This window comes from Gordionus sp. m RMFG-2023, chromosome 1 (assembly GCF_954871325.1).
Source record: "Gordionus sp. m RMFG-2023 chromosome 1, tfGorSpeb1-WG-v2, whole genome shotgun sequence".
In the NCBI taxonomy this organism is placed as follows: domain Eukaryota; kingdom Metazoa; phylum Nematomorpha; class Gordioida; order Chordodea; family Parachordodidae; genus Gordionus; species Gordionus sp. m RMFG-2023.
Genome location: NC_088775.1, coordinates 10,047,259 through 10,066,918, shown reverse-complemented (window position 1 = coordinate 10,066,918; position 19,660 = coordinate 10,047,259).

Here is a 19,660-nt window from a genome sequence, read left to right as displayed (position 1 = left end):
AAACCCGCCCTAGTGCGGCAAAGGCCGTTTTTTATATGATTAAGGTAGGAATTAAATCAGCTCTAACCCAGCGGCGAAGGCCGTTTGTAAAAAAAATTATTTTAAATAGATCTCATCTTATAATATTGAAGGTAAATATATACTTAATTAACAAATAAAAATAATGAAAAATTCTGGATTCACTTCTCATCAAAATTAAAGTTTAATTTGTGACTCATACCTCAATAGATAGAAAAATTTCTGATTAATCCAACATCATAAGGAGAAAATTCTGATTCACCGTAATTCTTGACGGGGTATCTACTCATTTTTGATAATATATTAGCAAAACTTCATGATGATATACATTAAACATTATGATTATATATAGTATCCAATCAACATTTACCAATTTGTAATCCCCGTAATGATCATTCGCTCTCTCCAGATGAATATGCAGCTAAAGTTAAAACAGCTCAAATAATTGCCTACGACGCATTTAGACAGTCCAGAAATCTCCAGAATGAATTAGTATAGACTTTAGGTATCTTATCTCTTCGCCATTTTCTTTTTAAAAAAGTATTCTCTTTGGTCAATATTTTAATTAATTTTTTGAATATTAAAATGAACTATCATTGTGTAATAATTAAAGATTGTAGTTTATTATTCTGTTAAAATACATGTCAATCATTATGTGATTCGTTGATACTAAGATTTCAAATAATTCTGTTGATTATCTTTGTTATAATGTTGTTAATCGGCCTGATTTGCACCGATTTTTAAAAACGGAAAGCAATATTTTAGCCAGAAATATTTTGTCTGATAGAGATTTCGCTAATAATTTCCAAACTAGTTTTACAAAATGGCTCCATTTGAGCCGATTTTTAAAAATGGCTAACCCATAATTTATCCAGAAAAATATTAAGCAAGCCTGAATATTTTGCTCACCAATGGCACAAAGGTATGGGAATCTATTAGCGAAAACTTGAGGCTTAGTAGGCAATATTTTTCTAGCTAAAATATTGAGTTAGCTGTTTTTTTTAAATCGGCTCAAATGAAACGATTTTGCATCACAAGTTCAAACCTCTCTGTCATCCAGCAAAATCTTTAAATCTTTAGGCTCACGTAATATTTTTTTGATTGAGTTCAACTTTTTTTAAAATCCTGATTAAATCGAGGCGTTAACAACATTAATTTGTTTTGAACTGTAAGTTAATAAATAGACCAGTGTTTCTCTGTCTCCAACTTTAATAACTGGTGCTTAATATATGAGAGTGACCATTATATAATAATTGATTATGGTGTGACATCCATAGATAATTACCAATTTATTACGTTTTTTTAAATCTATTTGAAATAAATATGAGAGGAATTATATTTATTTCATAAAAAATTTGTGGGATCCATTATATTAACATTTAAGTTTCTAGTAATATATATCGTCGGTTGAGTATTATAATATTCTATTTCTATCAAAATTCTTTTATTTTAATAAATGAATTCTTCAGTAGAATCGCATCGGTCTGTTATATTATTTGTTATTTTAAAAATATTTTTGTTTTTCCTAATTTAATTCTTGTGTATTGGGACTATTTTTGGTTTTCAAAATAAAAATAAAAAATTCACAAAAACTAAAATAACTCCTCTATATAAATAACATAAAATAAAATATACAAAAAAATTAGGTATAAAAAAAGAATATATTAATTGAATAGTATAAGAACGATCTTCTCAAAAAAAGATAGGCCGGTTAAACAGTCCGGTCTGGTCCCGGTTTAAACCCGATAGAACTGAACGATTGACCATCATCAAATACATTGTGGTATCCTATCTAAAATACAAGAAATAATTTTTCTTTAAATTTTCTGTCTTGAACAATTTTTAAAAATGGATATAGAACATTATAATATTTTAGGTTTAATAAATTGACGGAAGGGGGGGGGGCTAGTTGTATAACTAAAGATATATATTTAAAGATAGCCTTCGACTAGCTTTAATCGAGTCTAGGACCAATTGTGACCTTCAATTATATAATATTCTACTTAATACATTTATAAAATGTTAAGATTATTTTTTAACTTTATGGTAACTATTTAATATAAATTACATTTCCTCTAATTATTTATAACGTTTCCACATCTAAATTGACCAATCAGGCTTTCTTTTCTAAAAAGAAATCGGGCCGAGATAATGCCATAATTATTTGTGTTAATTTTTTTTTCGATAATAGAATATCATTTATCAGTCAAGTTTATCAAATAATAATAGATGAGCCTATATTTATTTTACCAATTCAATGAAGTTTTTTTTAAAAAAAAATTCTTATTTTCGCTCGTTTATGCATACGAAATATATTTAGTTTTAATCGCGAACTAATTTGGAGCGCATTCATAATTATAATAATAGATATTACGTCTTTAATTTTAAATTACTTCTTGGTTTGGCATATGTTTTTGCTATCCTGACAAATAAGGTATTTTCTTACTAATTATATATTTAGAATAATTATGTAATGTATAATTTTAGGAATCCAAGAATAACATAATCATACTTGTACCAAAAATTCGGAATCATTTTAATATTCATTTTGAATTCCTAAAGAAGAAATATGATAAAGTTAGTTAGTTTTTTTTCTTCATCTTTTTTCAAAAAAAAACAAAGTAAATTTATTTATTATAATATTAGGTATTAACATTGTAATATAATATAAGGAATGGGCTATGGCTATCTGGCTATTTAAAAACATATTTCCGGTTTTTTAAACAAAATTTTTGTTATAAATTTTAATAATATTACGAAAGCAAAAAAGTAAATAATTTATAAAAACAGGAATTTTTTTAGATCCCTATATATTCATATATAAGATACACGTTTTATACGATAAAGCTAAATAAAAAAAATAAGCAGAAAAAATTTCAATGACATTATATACATTATATCCGTCAAGCTACACTTTGTTGAATGACACTTTATCACGAAGATTTATCACAAAAAACACTTATGTTTTTATAACGACGATATAATCCTGATAACCAGGGATGCGAACCCGACAAAAATTTTAGCCAGGTTCGGTTCAACGTAAAAAAAATTAAGTTGGTTCGGTTTGAGTTCTGTTCAGGGGAATATTTTTGAACCCGGGATTGGTTTCGGGTTAGCTCTGGTTTAGGAATTCTTGAATTGATGTAAGAAAAAATTTACACTTAAATTCATAATAAAAAACTAGATATAACTTTAGTATAAAAATAAAATTTTTATTTTATTTATAGGCAAAATATATTTTAAAATGCAAAGAATAGTCATGCATCAATTTTAAAAATTTTATTTAGAAGTATAAGCATAATATTTCCAAGAGTTGTTTGCTCATCCTCGATCTATGCAGTGGTAGAACGAATTTCTAATGTTAAAAAGATCTTTCAACGCTAATCTCTATTAAATATATTTTATGAAAATATGATAAATTAAATTAGATTTTAGATAGGATATACTGCAGCTTAGCACACTCCTAAAAATGTAAAATATTTTTCTTCTTTTTAAAATTGTCAAAATCAATCGAATACTTTTCTCTGCAATCATTGGCCCTCTATTAAGTATTTTCTCCTGCCTTTCTTTAAGTTGTATCAATTTCTCTAAATCACCTAGTTCAATAAATTCACTCAAACTATTATAATAATCAAGTAAAATGGGCTTGGATATGGATTTAATTGTACTTTATAAACAAATTTTAAATTATTTGCATTTACAAATGTTACAAATATCTTAATATATGATTTTAAACAATATTCATTGAACCCGGTTGAACATGGGTTCAAAAAAATTTACGATTTCGGTTCGGGGTTTTGGAAATTTTATAATCGGGGTTCAGGTTCGGTTAGGGTTCAGAATTTTTTTTAAGAATTCGGGTTTTCTTCTCTGAATTTGAATTCGGCTCGAATCCCTGCCGATGACACGTTAACGCATATTAAATTAATAATGCGATACTTGATAACGTGACTTATTAACGTGTGACATTAGATCATATTTTGGCATTTTTTTTAAAGAAATATTTTGTCATGGAATACTTTCACATCTGAATAATACCCAAATTGATAATAAATTATATTTTGTTTGAAAAAAGATTTGATTCTTTTTTCAAACTAAATTATTTAAATTTATAGAAGAAAAAAAAAATTATTTTTTTTATAAATCTAAGCTTGAATTTTTTTTTTACAAAATTAATAGTATGGTTAAACAGTTCGATTTTTAAATACAGCTAACATATTTTATCCAAAAAATATTATGAAAGATGGAGATTTTCAAAGATGGCAGAAAGGTTTGGACATCTATTAATGAAATCTCTAGGCTTGCTTTATATTATTTTGACTAAAATCTTAATTTAAAATTGGCTAAATCGAGCTTAGTTAACAAATTTCAAAATTGATTCCCCTAAATAATTTTTATTATTTATGGCAAATTTGTAATTTAACTATTCTCATTTTGTTATCCTCATTTTGTTATCCTCATTTTGTTATCTGATTAGAAATTCTTTTTTTTCTGTAAATTTTAATTTTTTTTGTTAATTTTGGTTTAAGATAATAAATCTCTAAATATTTTTTTCCTACTAAAATAAAACCTCAAGTAAAATGCTAACTTTGGCAATTATTATTTTCTACACATTATTTTTGTTAGCGCTTTTGAAAATTTGAGCAAATATACGAGCCGATTTTTAAAAACGGCTAACTCAATATTTCATCCAGAAAAAAAATATATTAGAAGATTTTGCTCATAGAAGGAACAAAGATCTAGACATATGATATCAAAATATCCTGGCTTAGGCAATATTTTTTAGGCTAAAATATTGAGTTAGCCGTTTTAAAAAATCAGCTCAAAACGAGCCGTTTAACAACACTATAATATACATCAATTTTATTTTATATTTTATTATATTAGTAGTTGCTCTCCTAATAAAGAATTTTAGTTTGAGGACAAATGCATTCATTCATCAAATAGACCATAGGTAGATTTCAAAAAAGAAATTTTTTCCGATTTTCAGGCAATGGTTATTTTTAAAATAATATATGAGTGTGAGATATTTAAAACATCCAATGTGTGTTACTTAAATTATAAAAATCAATGGAATAAGCGGAATTTTTCAAACTAAAACAAATTTTAGGAGCTGTATTAACAAACACAGTATTTTATTAAATTTGGATAATACTTATAATTTGAAGAAAGAATAAAATATTTTATAAATTTAATTTAATTTATTCGTGCACTCATAGAGTAAGATTGTGCTGAAACGGGATATCTATATTTTTTTGTATTTTCTATTAAATGCCACCTATTAAGTATCTCATGACCAAAATAGCTAAGTGATAAAGAGTCTTTGTGATATAAAGTATCAAGTGAATATAGTGTTGCTTGATAAAGTGCCGCGTGACCATGTATCACTACATTATATTATATTAAAAACTATTTTAGTTAGAACCTTTATTCAATGACATTTTGGACTCCTTACTTGTTATAAATTATTTATGGCAGTTATCAGACATGAAGTCAAGTACAAAAATAGATTCTGTACATAAAGTTTTGAGAAGCCTCATATGTGCATTGCAAAGTGTGACGTTGAGAGATGGAATGATTTTCAAGCAGCTATCTGATACACTGATAGATGCCATGTATTTAAAGTACGAAGAGGAAGTTTTAGCTAGAGATTACATGATTTTACTTAAATTAATTCAAATTTTATACGTCTTCCTGGATGACCTCTAATTTTTTTTTATAATTTTAGATCTGTTTTTAATTATACATTTTAATAAATAAAAACTTTAACTGCGTAATTATTTATATTATTATATATATAAATATAAACCTATCAACAACTTCAAGTCATTTTCCAAATTTTTCTAAAAAGATTATATTCAACATTTTAAAATTGATAGAGAAACTTTATAATTCAGTTCAATCTTGAACACGATTTTAAAAAATAGGCCCAAACCGAAGACGAAAAAACCAAGAGCCATAGCCACGGAGAAGGGAGACCTCACTCCTTACCAAATTTCTTTTACCCCCCCCCCTCCGAAACCTGGCCCCTCTTTTTAGCCCCCAAATTTTAAAAAAATATTTAGTTGTTAAATTTTAATTTACTATAAATGAAATTTAATTAAAGTTGCAACAAAATTTTATGAAAAATATTATTTATTTAAATTATACAAATTAATAAACAAATTGAAAAACCTAAGCATAATTACTTGTTATATTTCTTTGTGGAGAAATTCAAGAAAATTTATTAGAAATCATTAATTTACAAAGTCTTTCTGCTGAAAGCAATTATTTTAAAGTAACCTAATAAATTACATATCGAATATAATAAGTGCAAACGTCTCTGGCCGAAATAGAGGAGTACAAACCCTGCAAATAAAAATTCATAAAAAAGTGTCATATATACTACAACCACAAGTTGCTTGTGGTCAGGGTTGGGCAGTATTGCGGATATTTGCTTTTGTAACTTATATCTTTTTTAAAATTTTGAAAAGTATCTTGTATCAAAGATACAAATTATTTAAAAGTATTTGTACCTTAATCAACTTTGTATTCAAAAAGTTAAGATACTTAAAAAAAATATATATTACTTAATTTAAATAGTATTAAAATTTAAAATGATATTATTTTAGAATTTAAATGAAAAATTTAATCCGAATTTACATATTTTAAGATAATGTATGATATATGACGTTGGTCGTCATATTGCAATACTATATTTTATTTGTATCGTTTTATATCCATCTATTTTAAAATAATGATTGAAAAAGAAGATAGAATAATATCTTTATCTTTGTCAGATGATTCTTCTACAGAAGAATATAATAATATATTTAAATTAAGTATTTTAAATGGGAAATTATTTCAAGTCAGTCAACATGAACATACTATTACAAATAATAAAATTACTGCAGTAAAAGAATGCCACAAATCTTTAAGTGGCTCTTACCATCCCCGGCTCTATAAATGCTCTAAATATTAATAAAATAATCCAAATTGACAATATTTTAATATAAATAATATGGAGGTCACTTTAAGAAATTAGTCAGTCTATGATAAGCTTATTTTTATTAGCAATGAGCTATAATAACCCTTCTAAAGTGGTAATTTTAAGCAGACTGTGACCCGAAACAACACCTGTTTTATGGAGATAATAATAGTAACATTCCTGTGCCTTCCTTCTCCTAAATCTCAAAAATTTAAATAAATAAATTTATAAATTTTGAAGAAAAAAGAAACATAAGTTATTTTTAATGTAAAAATAAAATAGCGTTCTTCTAAATCATTTTTCATTTACAAATTTTTTTATTTTTTTAAAAAATGATAAATTTTACAAAATTTTATTAAAATGTACATATTTCTATTATTTTATATATTTCTTCATTAATAAATTTATTATTTATATTGTTAAAATTAGGACATAACCTATTATAGGATTATATGTAGAATCTTCATATGTTTCATAAATTTTTTCAAATAAATAAAAGTATTTTGATCTCCAATACAACCATTACAACATATATTGTGGTGATATTAATTTTTAAACTTGGTTTAGAGGAGAGGGGGGGGCGGTTGGCTCACTTATAAAAGGTGAATATCAAAAATGAAAACAAAACCAATCAACCCAAAACTATAAGATACACTCCCATTGTTCTCTACTAACTTATCAAATGACTTAATGACACCTTCCTCTCATTATTGAAAATGTTTATATATGTTCACGATCTCTCTTAACAGAATCGATATTCTATTCTTAATATATTTAAAAAATATGTGAAATAAAGATATGTATCATCAGATTTCTAAAGGATTAAGGGAGACTGGAGTTAGGTATACCCCTTGGCTTGGAGTTTTTACTTTTGTCTGATTTTTAAAATAGAAAATGAGAATTATATTTTTAGAATGAATTCTACTATTCTTATAATATTAATATTTTATGAAGAATATTTATACCTATTAAGCAAACATTTTAAATAATATAATGAATAAGGATAAAATTCATTTTAAATTTTTTACTCCAATAGGACTGTAACCGACAGATACGGAGACCAATTTTACTTTGTTTATGCTTGTTGGAATAATACATCTGACTACATCAGAACATATTTGGCTCTTGATCCTCTTATAAATAACAATGTAAAAGAAGGTGAGGCAATCTATTACAATCCCTTTTTTTAGTAACTTTAATTGATTTCACTAACTTTAAAAAAGTAATTATTGATGGTTTACATTTCTAGGCATATAATTAATAATTATAATTCCTTTTCCTAAATCTTATCAATTTTTTATGAAAAACGGTTAATAATTGCAAGCATTCATTTGCATGGTATACATCATGTATAGGATCTATATATTAGTGAATATACATGGTGTACGCTACAACTCCTGGTGGGCGATGAAATTGCACTTTGTACAATTTTTGGAGTGGTAATGAATGAATTAATAATTGCAGTCCGATGATTCCACTTCCAATATAAAATATTTATAATCTAAATTGACAATATTCGGACCAAAATTTTTTCAGAAAAAAATGATAAAGACTAAGAGCTGCTTGTGTAATCTGCTATCAAATTGTAAAGTGTTGTAATCAAACCAGTATTTCTAAAGCATATGAAAGTATAATTAAATAGCTAATAAGTTGATTGTCAATTTTATTACTAAAAGTCTAAAGCCTCTGAGTATTGCTAAAGATGGGGTAAGTTTTATTGGAACTAAACAACTCCTCCATGCGTCTTTCTGCACGTCTTTTAAAAGGCTATAAAAATCGGATATAATAGAATATTTTTATTTAAAGTTATTTAAGAGTAAGCTTCTCCGTTTTATTTATTATAGCCTTTGCAATAATAAAATTATGCAAATGACTTGCAGCGGGATTTAATTATAATTTAGCAACATAATAATCCAAAAAATAGTGTTATTATCCAATCCAAATCAACAAATTTAAGATAGTTGGTTGCTATAAGTTTAAAGGAAACTAAATACAAGGTAACATTTTTAGAAACTCTTTCTTTATACATACTTACAAAATTAGAAATGTTAATTTATGTTAAAACAATGTTAAATTTTAATTTATGCTAAAACAACAGTGTTCATTTTTTAATTTTTAAGATTCACTAAATTGTATCCCATAAATAATATAAATTTCATTCCTCATTATATTAACACAAATTTCTTGAATGTAAAAAATAAAATTGTTTAATTACAATAATTAGATGTAATTCAAGCACAAATCAGATTATTTTGGATTGATTCAAAATACACGAACATCAGCACGTAAGAATTAAACAATGTGCTCCTGCAGACACATCCTCTAGCACCCATATCATTTTTTGAGAAAGGTAGGAATGTGTTAAGAGCGTTATTTAAGAACATTGCAGTAGACTGATTTGGCAGATAGTGTTGTTTATTATAGAGGGAAGTGATAGGAATAGACGTGGAAGAATTAGCTACCATTATTCCGTTGCGGACTTTATGATTGAAAAACAATACGTTGCTGTGAATATTTGGATTAATTGAACCGAAACCACCTTCATACTTGTTTGTTTGATCCAAGGTCATTGGTGATTGGTTGAAAATGTTAGTATATTGATAGGGGTTAGTAGGAAATATATTCGAGACTAGAGATTCTAAATTAGTATCTAGACTAAGAGTAGGATTATTAATATTATGGAAGGAATCATCATCAATAGTATTAGTAACATATGGGTTAGTTGTTGTTAGTATTATAGCCTCGACTAAAGTAGTATTTTTGCATTCATACAATATGTTAGCAGCGGAAGCGGCTTAAGTAAAAAATAAGGAAATGTAGTGGATTTATACGTTATAAATAAATAATGACCATCTCCCTTAAAAAAAATTGACCAAACTTTTTTCAGTTTGAAACCCCTATTTACCTACCCAGAGATTTATTGCAATGTAAATGCTAAAATTTGTTATTAAAAATTGAATAAAATGCAAAAGAAATAAGTTAAAATCTTATAAGTTTGAAAGGTAGCGATTGTGCATTTAAGTTAAGATTTTATAAGTTTGAAAGGTAGACTTTGTTTATTTGAAATGCAATAAAAATAGGCATTTAAGATTAAACAAAAAATATTAGTATATCTATCTTCCTTGAAGTCGTTCCTCATCCTAATATTGTTTTTTTTTAAATAATTTAATAGGATTAAGTCAATAAATATTTTCTGTGGTCTAATCTTTCCACTTATGCATTTACCAATTTCGATTACGGTGTTAACTCATATAGTCTACATAAATTATTTAGAGTGATTTTCTTTTTTCTTTCTCTTCTTTTCTCTTTTCGTCATTTCTCTTATCTCATATTATATAATAATTAATAGTTAAAAGTAATGGTACTCATTGACGCAGCGGGGGGGGGGGCCCAAATCCAAAAAATGCAGATACCGGATATATTTTTTAAAAATATTATTGTTTATATTAATTTATATTTGTTAATATTTATTCCCATCTCATGTTAAATATATATTTAATTACATTTATTATCACATTTATCTACTAAGTTATTTTACCAATTAATTTCGATTTCAAGTTTTCCGGCGTACTATTTACTTATTATTTTCAAATTAGTGGCGTAATATTTATCTACCATTTTCAAATTTCTAATCAAATAATAATTTTTTCTGAAACTTCTTGTCCAACAGGGAAAAAGAAATTGCAACCTTGTCCAACGAGATAGAGTCTCTGCCATCAATAACAGCTTTTAAGGAGTTAGAAGAGCCAATTATTTGCTATTACTGAAATATCACAATGGCCTGAAAGAAATATTTCCTCAGAAGCAAGAAAATTATTGGATTCATTGCTTATTCCAAATTTTATTTCTCATTAGAATGTATTATTTAATTATACAACTATTTTAAGTATTACTTTTCAAAAACATGACTGACTTGATTAGGAAGATGAGAATAGCGGAGAGCATTTAATCAGAACTCAAGGAAATTAGGCCTAATGTTGACGAAGAATTCCATATTTTATATTTTATTGTTAAGTCAAAGCAGAGCTATGTGTTTAATATTTGTCTCCCTAGACTTGTAGCAAGGCAAGCTCATCGTTAAAACATTAATATAGGATCAGTAGAAGAATATATCTTAAATACAGATACATTTATAACCCAAATAAATAAATTTTTATTTCATCATGCAGCACTTACTAATCTGCAAATAACTTCCACAAAATCCTTCCCAACCTTTTTTAGATGGTGATAGAAAAAAAATTATTTGTTAGATTTTTATTATAAAGATGTTAAATTATCTGATGCCTTACTAGCTAAATAACTATGTTTATAAGATTAACTATGGTTGATATAGTCCCAAAAAATGCTATGGATGCTCTGCATTATTTCAAACATATTTTAGATTAAATTCCCAATGTATTAAAAATGTTTATAAACTCTTCCCATTAGTAAACTAATGAGAGAACATTCTCTTTTTTAAGAAGAATAACAGAGGCCTGCAGAAGTACCATTTGCAGGGCACGGCCCGGATTTTTTTTAAAGATTTTTTACGGCCCGGCCTAGGTTTTTTTTAAAAAATTTTCAGGCCCGGCCCGGCTTTTTTTAAAATAAAATTTTCAGACCCGGCCCAGATTTTTTTAAAATAAATTATATTTATTTTTGATTTTTATAGCTAATAATAACAATTTCAAATATAGGCTATTTTAAAAAATATAGCCCGGCCTGGGTGTTTTTTTAAAAAAAATTCGGGCCCGGCCCGGGTATATTTAAAAAAATAAAAATATTATCCGGCCCGGGGGCCTGGCCTGCAGCTCTCTGAAAATCATACCAAGATGTACAACATCTGAAAGTAGATTGAAAGGTTTGGATCTTTTGAATATTCATAGGCATTTGACGACAAGCTAGGATGAGATAATTGAAAAATTAGCTCAATCACAACGAAGATTAGATTTTACATTGTAAATTAACATATAAAATGCAATTATTCCTTAGAAAATTTTTGTGTAAAGGCTCAAAAATTTCAAATTTGTATTTTGGGTCATTTAAGTGATTCTTTACATATAATTTTTTTATAATTCACATTAATTTAAAATTGTGTATTAGAAATAGTTATTAGTCCTAATAAATTTATGCTTGATATTTTTAAAAAACAATAATATTTCTTAAAAAATTTTATTATCTCCCCCCCCCCCCCAAGACCAAATTCCTGCGTATGCGCCTGATGGTACTACTTATTTTTGTAACGATATTACTTATTTTAGCAACGAGTTTCGATAACTTTTAACAGTTGCTAGTGGTGGACTGACATATTTGAGTATTAAAGTAAACTTAAACTAAATATAATAAATAAGTGGCATTATTGATTCTAAGAACCCTTTATCTGACTTTTTCCCGAGAATAATAATAAAAAATTTACCATGAATATATTAAAAATATTTTTACAAAATTCAATATCCTATCATCTCCTTAAGTCGGCCCTTATCCAGGTCTGAAATTCAGTACATGGTAACTTAAATTCAGATAAAAAAAATTAGGGTATGTCCTGATGCAGAAAAAAAAATGGATTATAGCTTTGTGAGAATAATTTACAGAGTCCCCAAAAAAGGAAAAGTTCTGATCAAATGATCAAGAAATAAATTCACGACCAAAAAAGGAAAAGGTCCGATGAATAAAGTTCCAATCAAAAAAAGAAAAGTGTCAATAAAAAGGAAATGTTCGATTTAAAATGGGAATTTTCCTTTTTAAATGCAAATAATAAATATATATAGAAAATGGTATTTTTTTATATTATACCTATATTAAATAGAAATATTTGCTATACTATACCCTACAATGGTAAAAATAAGACTTTTCAGCCTTCATATTTCTCATAATTCTGCTCATCTAAGAATAGTAATTTTCCATTTATAAGAAGTAAGAATGAATAATGAGGAAAATAGGGGGGAACACATCTGTGCAATTTTTTTATGGAGATGAAATATAAGGCTCTTTAATTATAAATAAAAATATAAAACATCATAAAGATAATGAAAATAGCTGGACAAAATATTATTTTGAGTGGGCTATAAAAATATCTTAGAAAGCAGTTGTCATTATTTTTTATCTTGTATTAGGACCCTACATTAATTGCTAGTATTGAGCGATTGTTTCATAAGTCAAAACTTAACCTATAATTTAAAAAAAATATAGTATTCCTTAACACACCACTTTCAAAGTAACTTCTAACAAACTTATTTATATACTATATATTTATATATAATTAAACTTGCACAGCAAACACCATAAGAGACCCCTTGCCCATTTAAGACACAAACATAATCAGGGGGACATGAGCCATACACTCCAGACCCGCAAGTCCTATTTGCCAAGACCTTATTATTAGGACACACGTAAATGTTTGATGAGGCACCATATCCTTTGATAACAATTCGGAGATTAATAATTAATAAAGTAAAATCGGTTTAGATGCTTATTGGCTAATTTTTTTACGTTAACTCCCACCCTCCTTTTTCCAATTTAAAATTCTGGTTACAACCCTGTCCTTATACTAATATATTACCAGTGGTTTTGCAACAGTTGCCAAATTCATCTATCCCTCGTCTGATGTCACAAATGGTACCCGTCGGGCAGGGAATTTCAGCTGGACCGCACACTCTTTTTGGCACTGTTAAATAGTAAGGACATACTGGTCCGTATCCACCTTGACCATCTATTTATGGTTAACATATTTAAGATTACCATTATGATGATTACTTAGGACAATTATTCAGTGATTAAAGCGTTTGTTAGTTTATTATTTTAATCAAAAACTTCGTGTTATTCTGGCTCGGAACTATAAAAAAAACTGATCCGGGCTAGGCCTAACAAATATCGGCCAGAATGGGACCTAAAAAAATATAATTCAAAGGCGAATCGGACTCTTGAATAAATTGTAAGGTCTAATATAATCAATCTTAAGCAAGGCGAAGGTCGTTATGAAATATAAATGATAACCTAGAATTCTGTAGAGAATGGGATTGGGAGGGGGGGGGAGTGGATTTTTTTAAATTTAAAATAAAAGGCATTTGATGGGGGATATATCTCAGTTTTATGTAGTAAAAAAAAGAGAAACATTATTTTCTATTTTTTTGTAGATCCTACAAGAATTTGCATATTTATAAAATAACTTAAACATCATAAATACCAATTTATATCTGTAGATTTTGATATTTAAAAAAAAACTAATACATGTCATACAAAAATATGTATTCTTAATTATCTCGAAATGTATTACACAGATTACACTTCATTTATGTATAATATATATATATTCCATAATTAAAATACTGGTCCACTTTAATTATAATTCAAGCTGAAACGCGTTGTTAATGAGTAGTAAACTCTATAACCCAGAATTTGAGTGAGCTAGAGGTGGTAGGTATTATTTTACAATTAAAATATTAAATTAAATATCGCGATGGCATATAAATCCCGGAAAAAATGTTCCTGGAAAAAATATCATAAAAACTCTAGAAAAAGGATTGCGGGAAAAAGTACAAAATAAAATAACCTAAGGAATTAAGAATAAAAAACGGTGGGGAAAAAAAATTCTGTATTATTAAGAATAAAATATAATTACAACAAAAAATACCATCTTTTATATAAAGGGGAGAAAATAATTTTAGAGCTACTATTGTTAATTGAATATTAATTTTAAAAATTTTTAATGGCACCCAACTTCCTACCAAACAAGATGATGTCGGAGGTTTTCTCTTAATTTATTTTCTTTGTCAGTCTTTCAATGCGAGAAAGGTATAAATAATATGAGTGGCAGAAATAGTCTATGTGAAACAGCCTTTAATTTATGGAAGAATAATTAATGCTTTTTATCTCCAGTCCTCGCGAAAATACTTTCTTAACCTTCCTCTGTCTGACTTTACTCCAGTTCTTAGATAATTGTGACAAAACTCGGAAATAGCTGAAGCTGTCGAGGCAACAATTTTGTTGCTATCCACTAAGATCTAAAGGTGATCATAGGGCATATACTAGGCTAACCTATGTCTACGCCATAAATAAAGATTCTGATAATAATGACCCCATGGTTTAACCTGTTTATACACTAAAAACGGTTCATTCGACGTAGAACTATTAATTTTATATCTCGAAGAAATTAGAGTTGCCCAACTGCCCAAAGCTCCTGAAACTCGTCTATTAATCCCGGTCGGATGGGAAAAGACCAGATGGGCCCACAAAGATTCCTTGGTTTAGAGACAAACATCCTATTTTGGATTTCACCTGTGTCTTCCAGTTTTCCTCTACCCATATATTGACCCGATAGTTATAGCCAAAAGGTTAAAAAATAAATCTGTAGATATCTGAAGACAGGGTCATGACTACCCCCCCCCCTCCCCATAGCAAAATTTTACTCCCCCCCCCCCACTACCCGTAAAATATTTTAATTTAGCGTTTTTTAAATAAAGGTTACAAACTGTCCATTTATTTTTTTACATTTAAATCAGAAATGGATATTAATGTATCTCATTCAAGATATAATAATATCCAATTTAAATTTATCAATAAATAGTCACCTTAAAAATGTTTTTTCCAATTTATTTTAAAAGATAATATATTTTTATTTATTTAATGTTTAATTATATTTTCTTTTTAATAGTAGAGATTTTTTTACAAATTTTTTCCCTTAACTTTTTTCCGCAATTTTTTCGGTCAAATTTTTTTCCCCCTTACCATGTTATTTATAATATTTTTAGTCATATTGTATTACAATACAAATTTTAAAATATTTAAAAAGGCTATATCGAATGTCTTAATTTTGTTTAATTACTAGCTGGCTACCGGGTTGGGCATATGGATGAGCTGGGCATGGCTCTGCTGCTCTATATGACCTAACATTTGAATATTATCTTTAGAGATATTTTATACTAATTTCAATATCACGAATTTTAAGTTTTAGCGAGATAAACCTTATAACTTACTATCATTGTTTATTTTTATTCTTATTAAATTGGTGAAATAAAGGATACTCTAATAAACTATTTTAAATTTAGTTTAATACACCTTTTTAAAATTTAATTTGATACAAAATTAATATTTAAATTTTCCAAATTTACTTATTAACATTTTAATATAGAAAAGAAATTGCCCATATCTAACTGAAAGTTTTCTAATAAAATATTATTTTGAAATCACTATAGGTCATTTAACGATTCCTATAGAGGAAAGGAATTGAAGCCCTGTAAATTCAATTATTTTTTTAGCCCAGATACGTTTTGAAATGTTTGATAAATTTTTAAATCCGAGTCCAGTCCGGCCAGAAATATTTTAAAATTTTCTCGAGGCCGACTCGAATCCAAATTTCTATTCTTTCAAGACGCGAGCCTGACCAGCCCAAAATTTGTAATTTAAAAATATAAGTTAAACGCAATATTTATGAAAATTCGTTAAAAATTGAAATTTCTTTCTTTCTTTCTTTCTTTCTTTCTTTCTTTCTTTCTTTCTTTCTTTCTACACAGATAAATTCCAAAATCATTTTCTATCTTGTTTTTTTAGATTTATTTTTATTTTTCAAGTCCGAGACTGGATCAGCTTGATTTTTAAAAAAAAATTAGGATCCAACTTTGACCAGTGGATTTGGAAAAAAAAACATTACTTACCCCTTGTCTAGATATAAGAAAACTTTATTAATATACGATAAATTGATGGCGATTATTTTTTGGGTCATTGTTATATTAAATAGTTTAATAATATTAAATAATAAGAAAAAAAAGTGATCAGTTTTAAGAAATGGATAAAAAATATGGTTTCGTGTATAAAGTTTTGTTATACAATGATTCTGGTTCCTGGACGGATGATGAATTTGATAACCCTTTGGCAACCTCCTAGGCGGGTAAATCCTAGGCTTTCTCTTCTTCTTTGCCGTCACATCTCCTTGGGATTTATATTGTGCTGGTTTATCTTCCTCCCTGCTATATTTCTTTGATTTCTGCCTATGTCTAATTCTAGAAGGGTAAACTCTTGGCTTTATTGGATCCTTCTTTTTTCCTCTTTCATATCCTTGAGTTTCATATTGTGTCGCTTTATCTTCCTCTTTACCATATTTCTTTAATTTCCGTCTAATTCTAGGAGCGTAAACTCTCGGCTTTATTGAATCCTCCTTCTTTCCTCTTACATATCTCTGAGTTTTATATTGTGTCGCTTTATCTTCCTTCTTGTCATATTTCTTTGATATTTGTTTATTCGAATCAACTTTTATATTTTTGATCGCACGATTTTCCAATTTCTTTCTTTGGTTATAGACAAAATTTAGTTTATTAATAGAAAATTAGTTAAATTTAAAAAAAAATAAATGATTAAATCATAAAATTTATAACTCCATTTACCTATATAATGTGTATCTATAAATCTTATTTGAAGTATCAGATTATATTCTTATAATATATCTGTAGTTTTGGGTTGGTGCTCTGGTCGATGCTAGGGTCGGTACTCGGGTCGATGCTGGGGTTAGTACTCGGGTCGTACTCGAGTGGGTTCTCGGGTCGCTGCTGGGGTCTATGGATTTAGTCAACCAGATTAACCCATTTAGTTGGGTTGGTTCTGGTTCCTTTTTTCGATTAAAAACCCCACCAAAAATCATGTTAATTCGACCTAACAATTTAACCATATTACAATTTGATCATCATGATTGATTTATTTTGAATTTATGTAATGTCAATACTCGAAATGATTGAAATCAGGCACTGCCATAACACCTGTACTGTGGTTAGGCATCAGCCATTTTTTGAAAAATTTGAGGAAGGGTCTCTCAAAATATTTTAAAAAAATCATTACTTTCTTTCTTTCTACGCCTAAATTTAGAAATGGGACTAATATTTTATTATCTCATTCAGCAAGGTTAAGTGTTGATGAGTTGAATTATTTTCATCCAGTAAATGTTTTTTATATGAAAAGGGTTTCAATTAATATGAATCTATGGAGTATAATAATTTTAAAAATATATATTAGGGGCTTTATGCAGTTCTCTAGTGGGTGGGTCCCGAGATCCTCTGTTATGCTTCTGATAGATATATTATTGAAGCTACATATTTCTACTCCCATTGCCGGTAATATATATAACAATATTCTTTTAGGCTAGGTGGTATTAAAAAAAACATTAAATATTATGCATGACTGTTTTTACTCCCCATTTCCAAATCACATATAAAGAATTCTTTTTAAAAAAAATAGGTATACATATAATAATAGATGATATAACTTGTATTCATTGTTACCCTTGTCAATAAAATTGGTATTTTGAGGATGATGATGGTTGTTTTTGTGAATATTTTGATTTGGATTGGTTTGCTTGTTCCCTAAGTTCCAAATTTTAAAAACATAAAAATGATCCTTGGAATTATTTGTTTTAATTTAAGAGGCGGTCAGCATTACAAGTCAGTCATATTCATCATTTTATTTATACAAATATAGACAAAAATTTACTTTAAAAAAATCAAGTTCTACCATCGGAAATATATAAAATAAATTCCTATATCCCAGCAACCAATTAAAATTGTACGATTTTATAAAAAAAAGTAAAAACCATGTAACATATAGCAAGTGACTTGAAGAAGCAAAATAATCACATTTTTTTGCAATTTATTTTCATTGCAACAGATTCCATTTATATAATTGCGCAATTTTAATTACTTTCTAAGACGTAGCCAAGGAGGGTATATCAAGATGTAAGAATGTTCTACCATTTAATGAATGCAGAGTATACACCCATAGAAAGCTGTTGAGAAAGGAAAAGAGCATATAATGGGGTGGGGAAATCATCTGTGGGGCCCCATATACATTTTAGCCTCTTCCTACACCCCAAACATCACCAACAAATTTTTAAAAATAAATTTTATGCAATTTATATGAAATTAAAAGTAAACAACCAAAAAATCGAATGAAAAACAAAATCATATTTTTCAAAGAAAATGAAGAATCAAAATTTTTTTGTAAATTACAAATTTTATATAGCCTGGTAAACAGCCACGTCTCTAGGCTAAAACATGTTTAGCTATACTAAACAAGCGCTAAACGGAAGGAGCACTAGAGGGTAGAGGGTAGTGTGTTAAACGGCTCGATTTGAGCTGATTTTTATAAACAGCTAACTCAATATTTAAGATAGATTTTGCCTAAACCTCGAGATTTCGCTAATAGATGTCCAAACTTTGTGTCATCTGTGCCTAAAATATTCAGGCTTGAGCAAACCTGTGCGCCGCCGGCAATTTTATACATGTCAGAATAGCCGCAGGATAATAACCGTTCTATCATAAGAATTATAATAAGATGTTTAAATTATTTAATATCTCGTAACCAAGCCTTCTGGGGGAACAGGCAACAAGAAGACAATATGATGGCCCTTATTAAGCTTATTGCAGATTCTGAACCTCTACTAAAAATGTATACAAGAAAGAAAAAGGGATAAAAAAAATAAGGGATTAAAAACGAAATTATATTCAGATCTATTATCATATAATAACAAGATTCTCATTGAAACCATGAAAAATATGGTTATAAAAAAAATTCAAAATGAGATTACATTTAACAAGTGCTTTTCAATCATAGTTGATGGCACATATGATGTTTCGAAATCAGAAACAATAGCTTTGATAGTAAGATATATTGAAAATAGTGAGACGCCGAAGCCTGTTGAAAGACTGATTGACATAT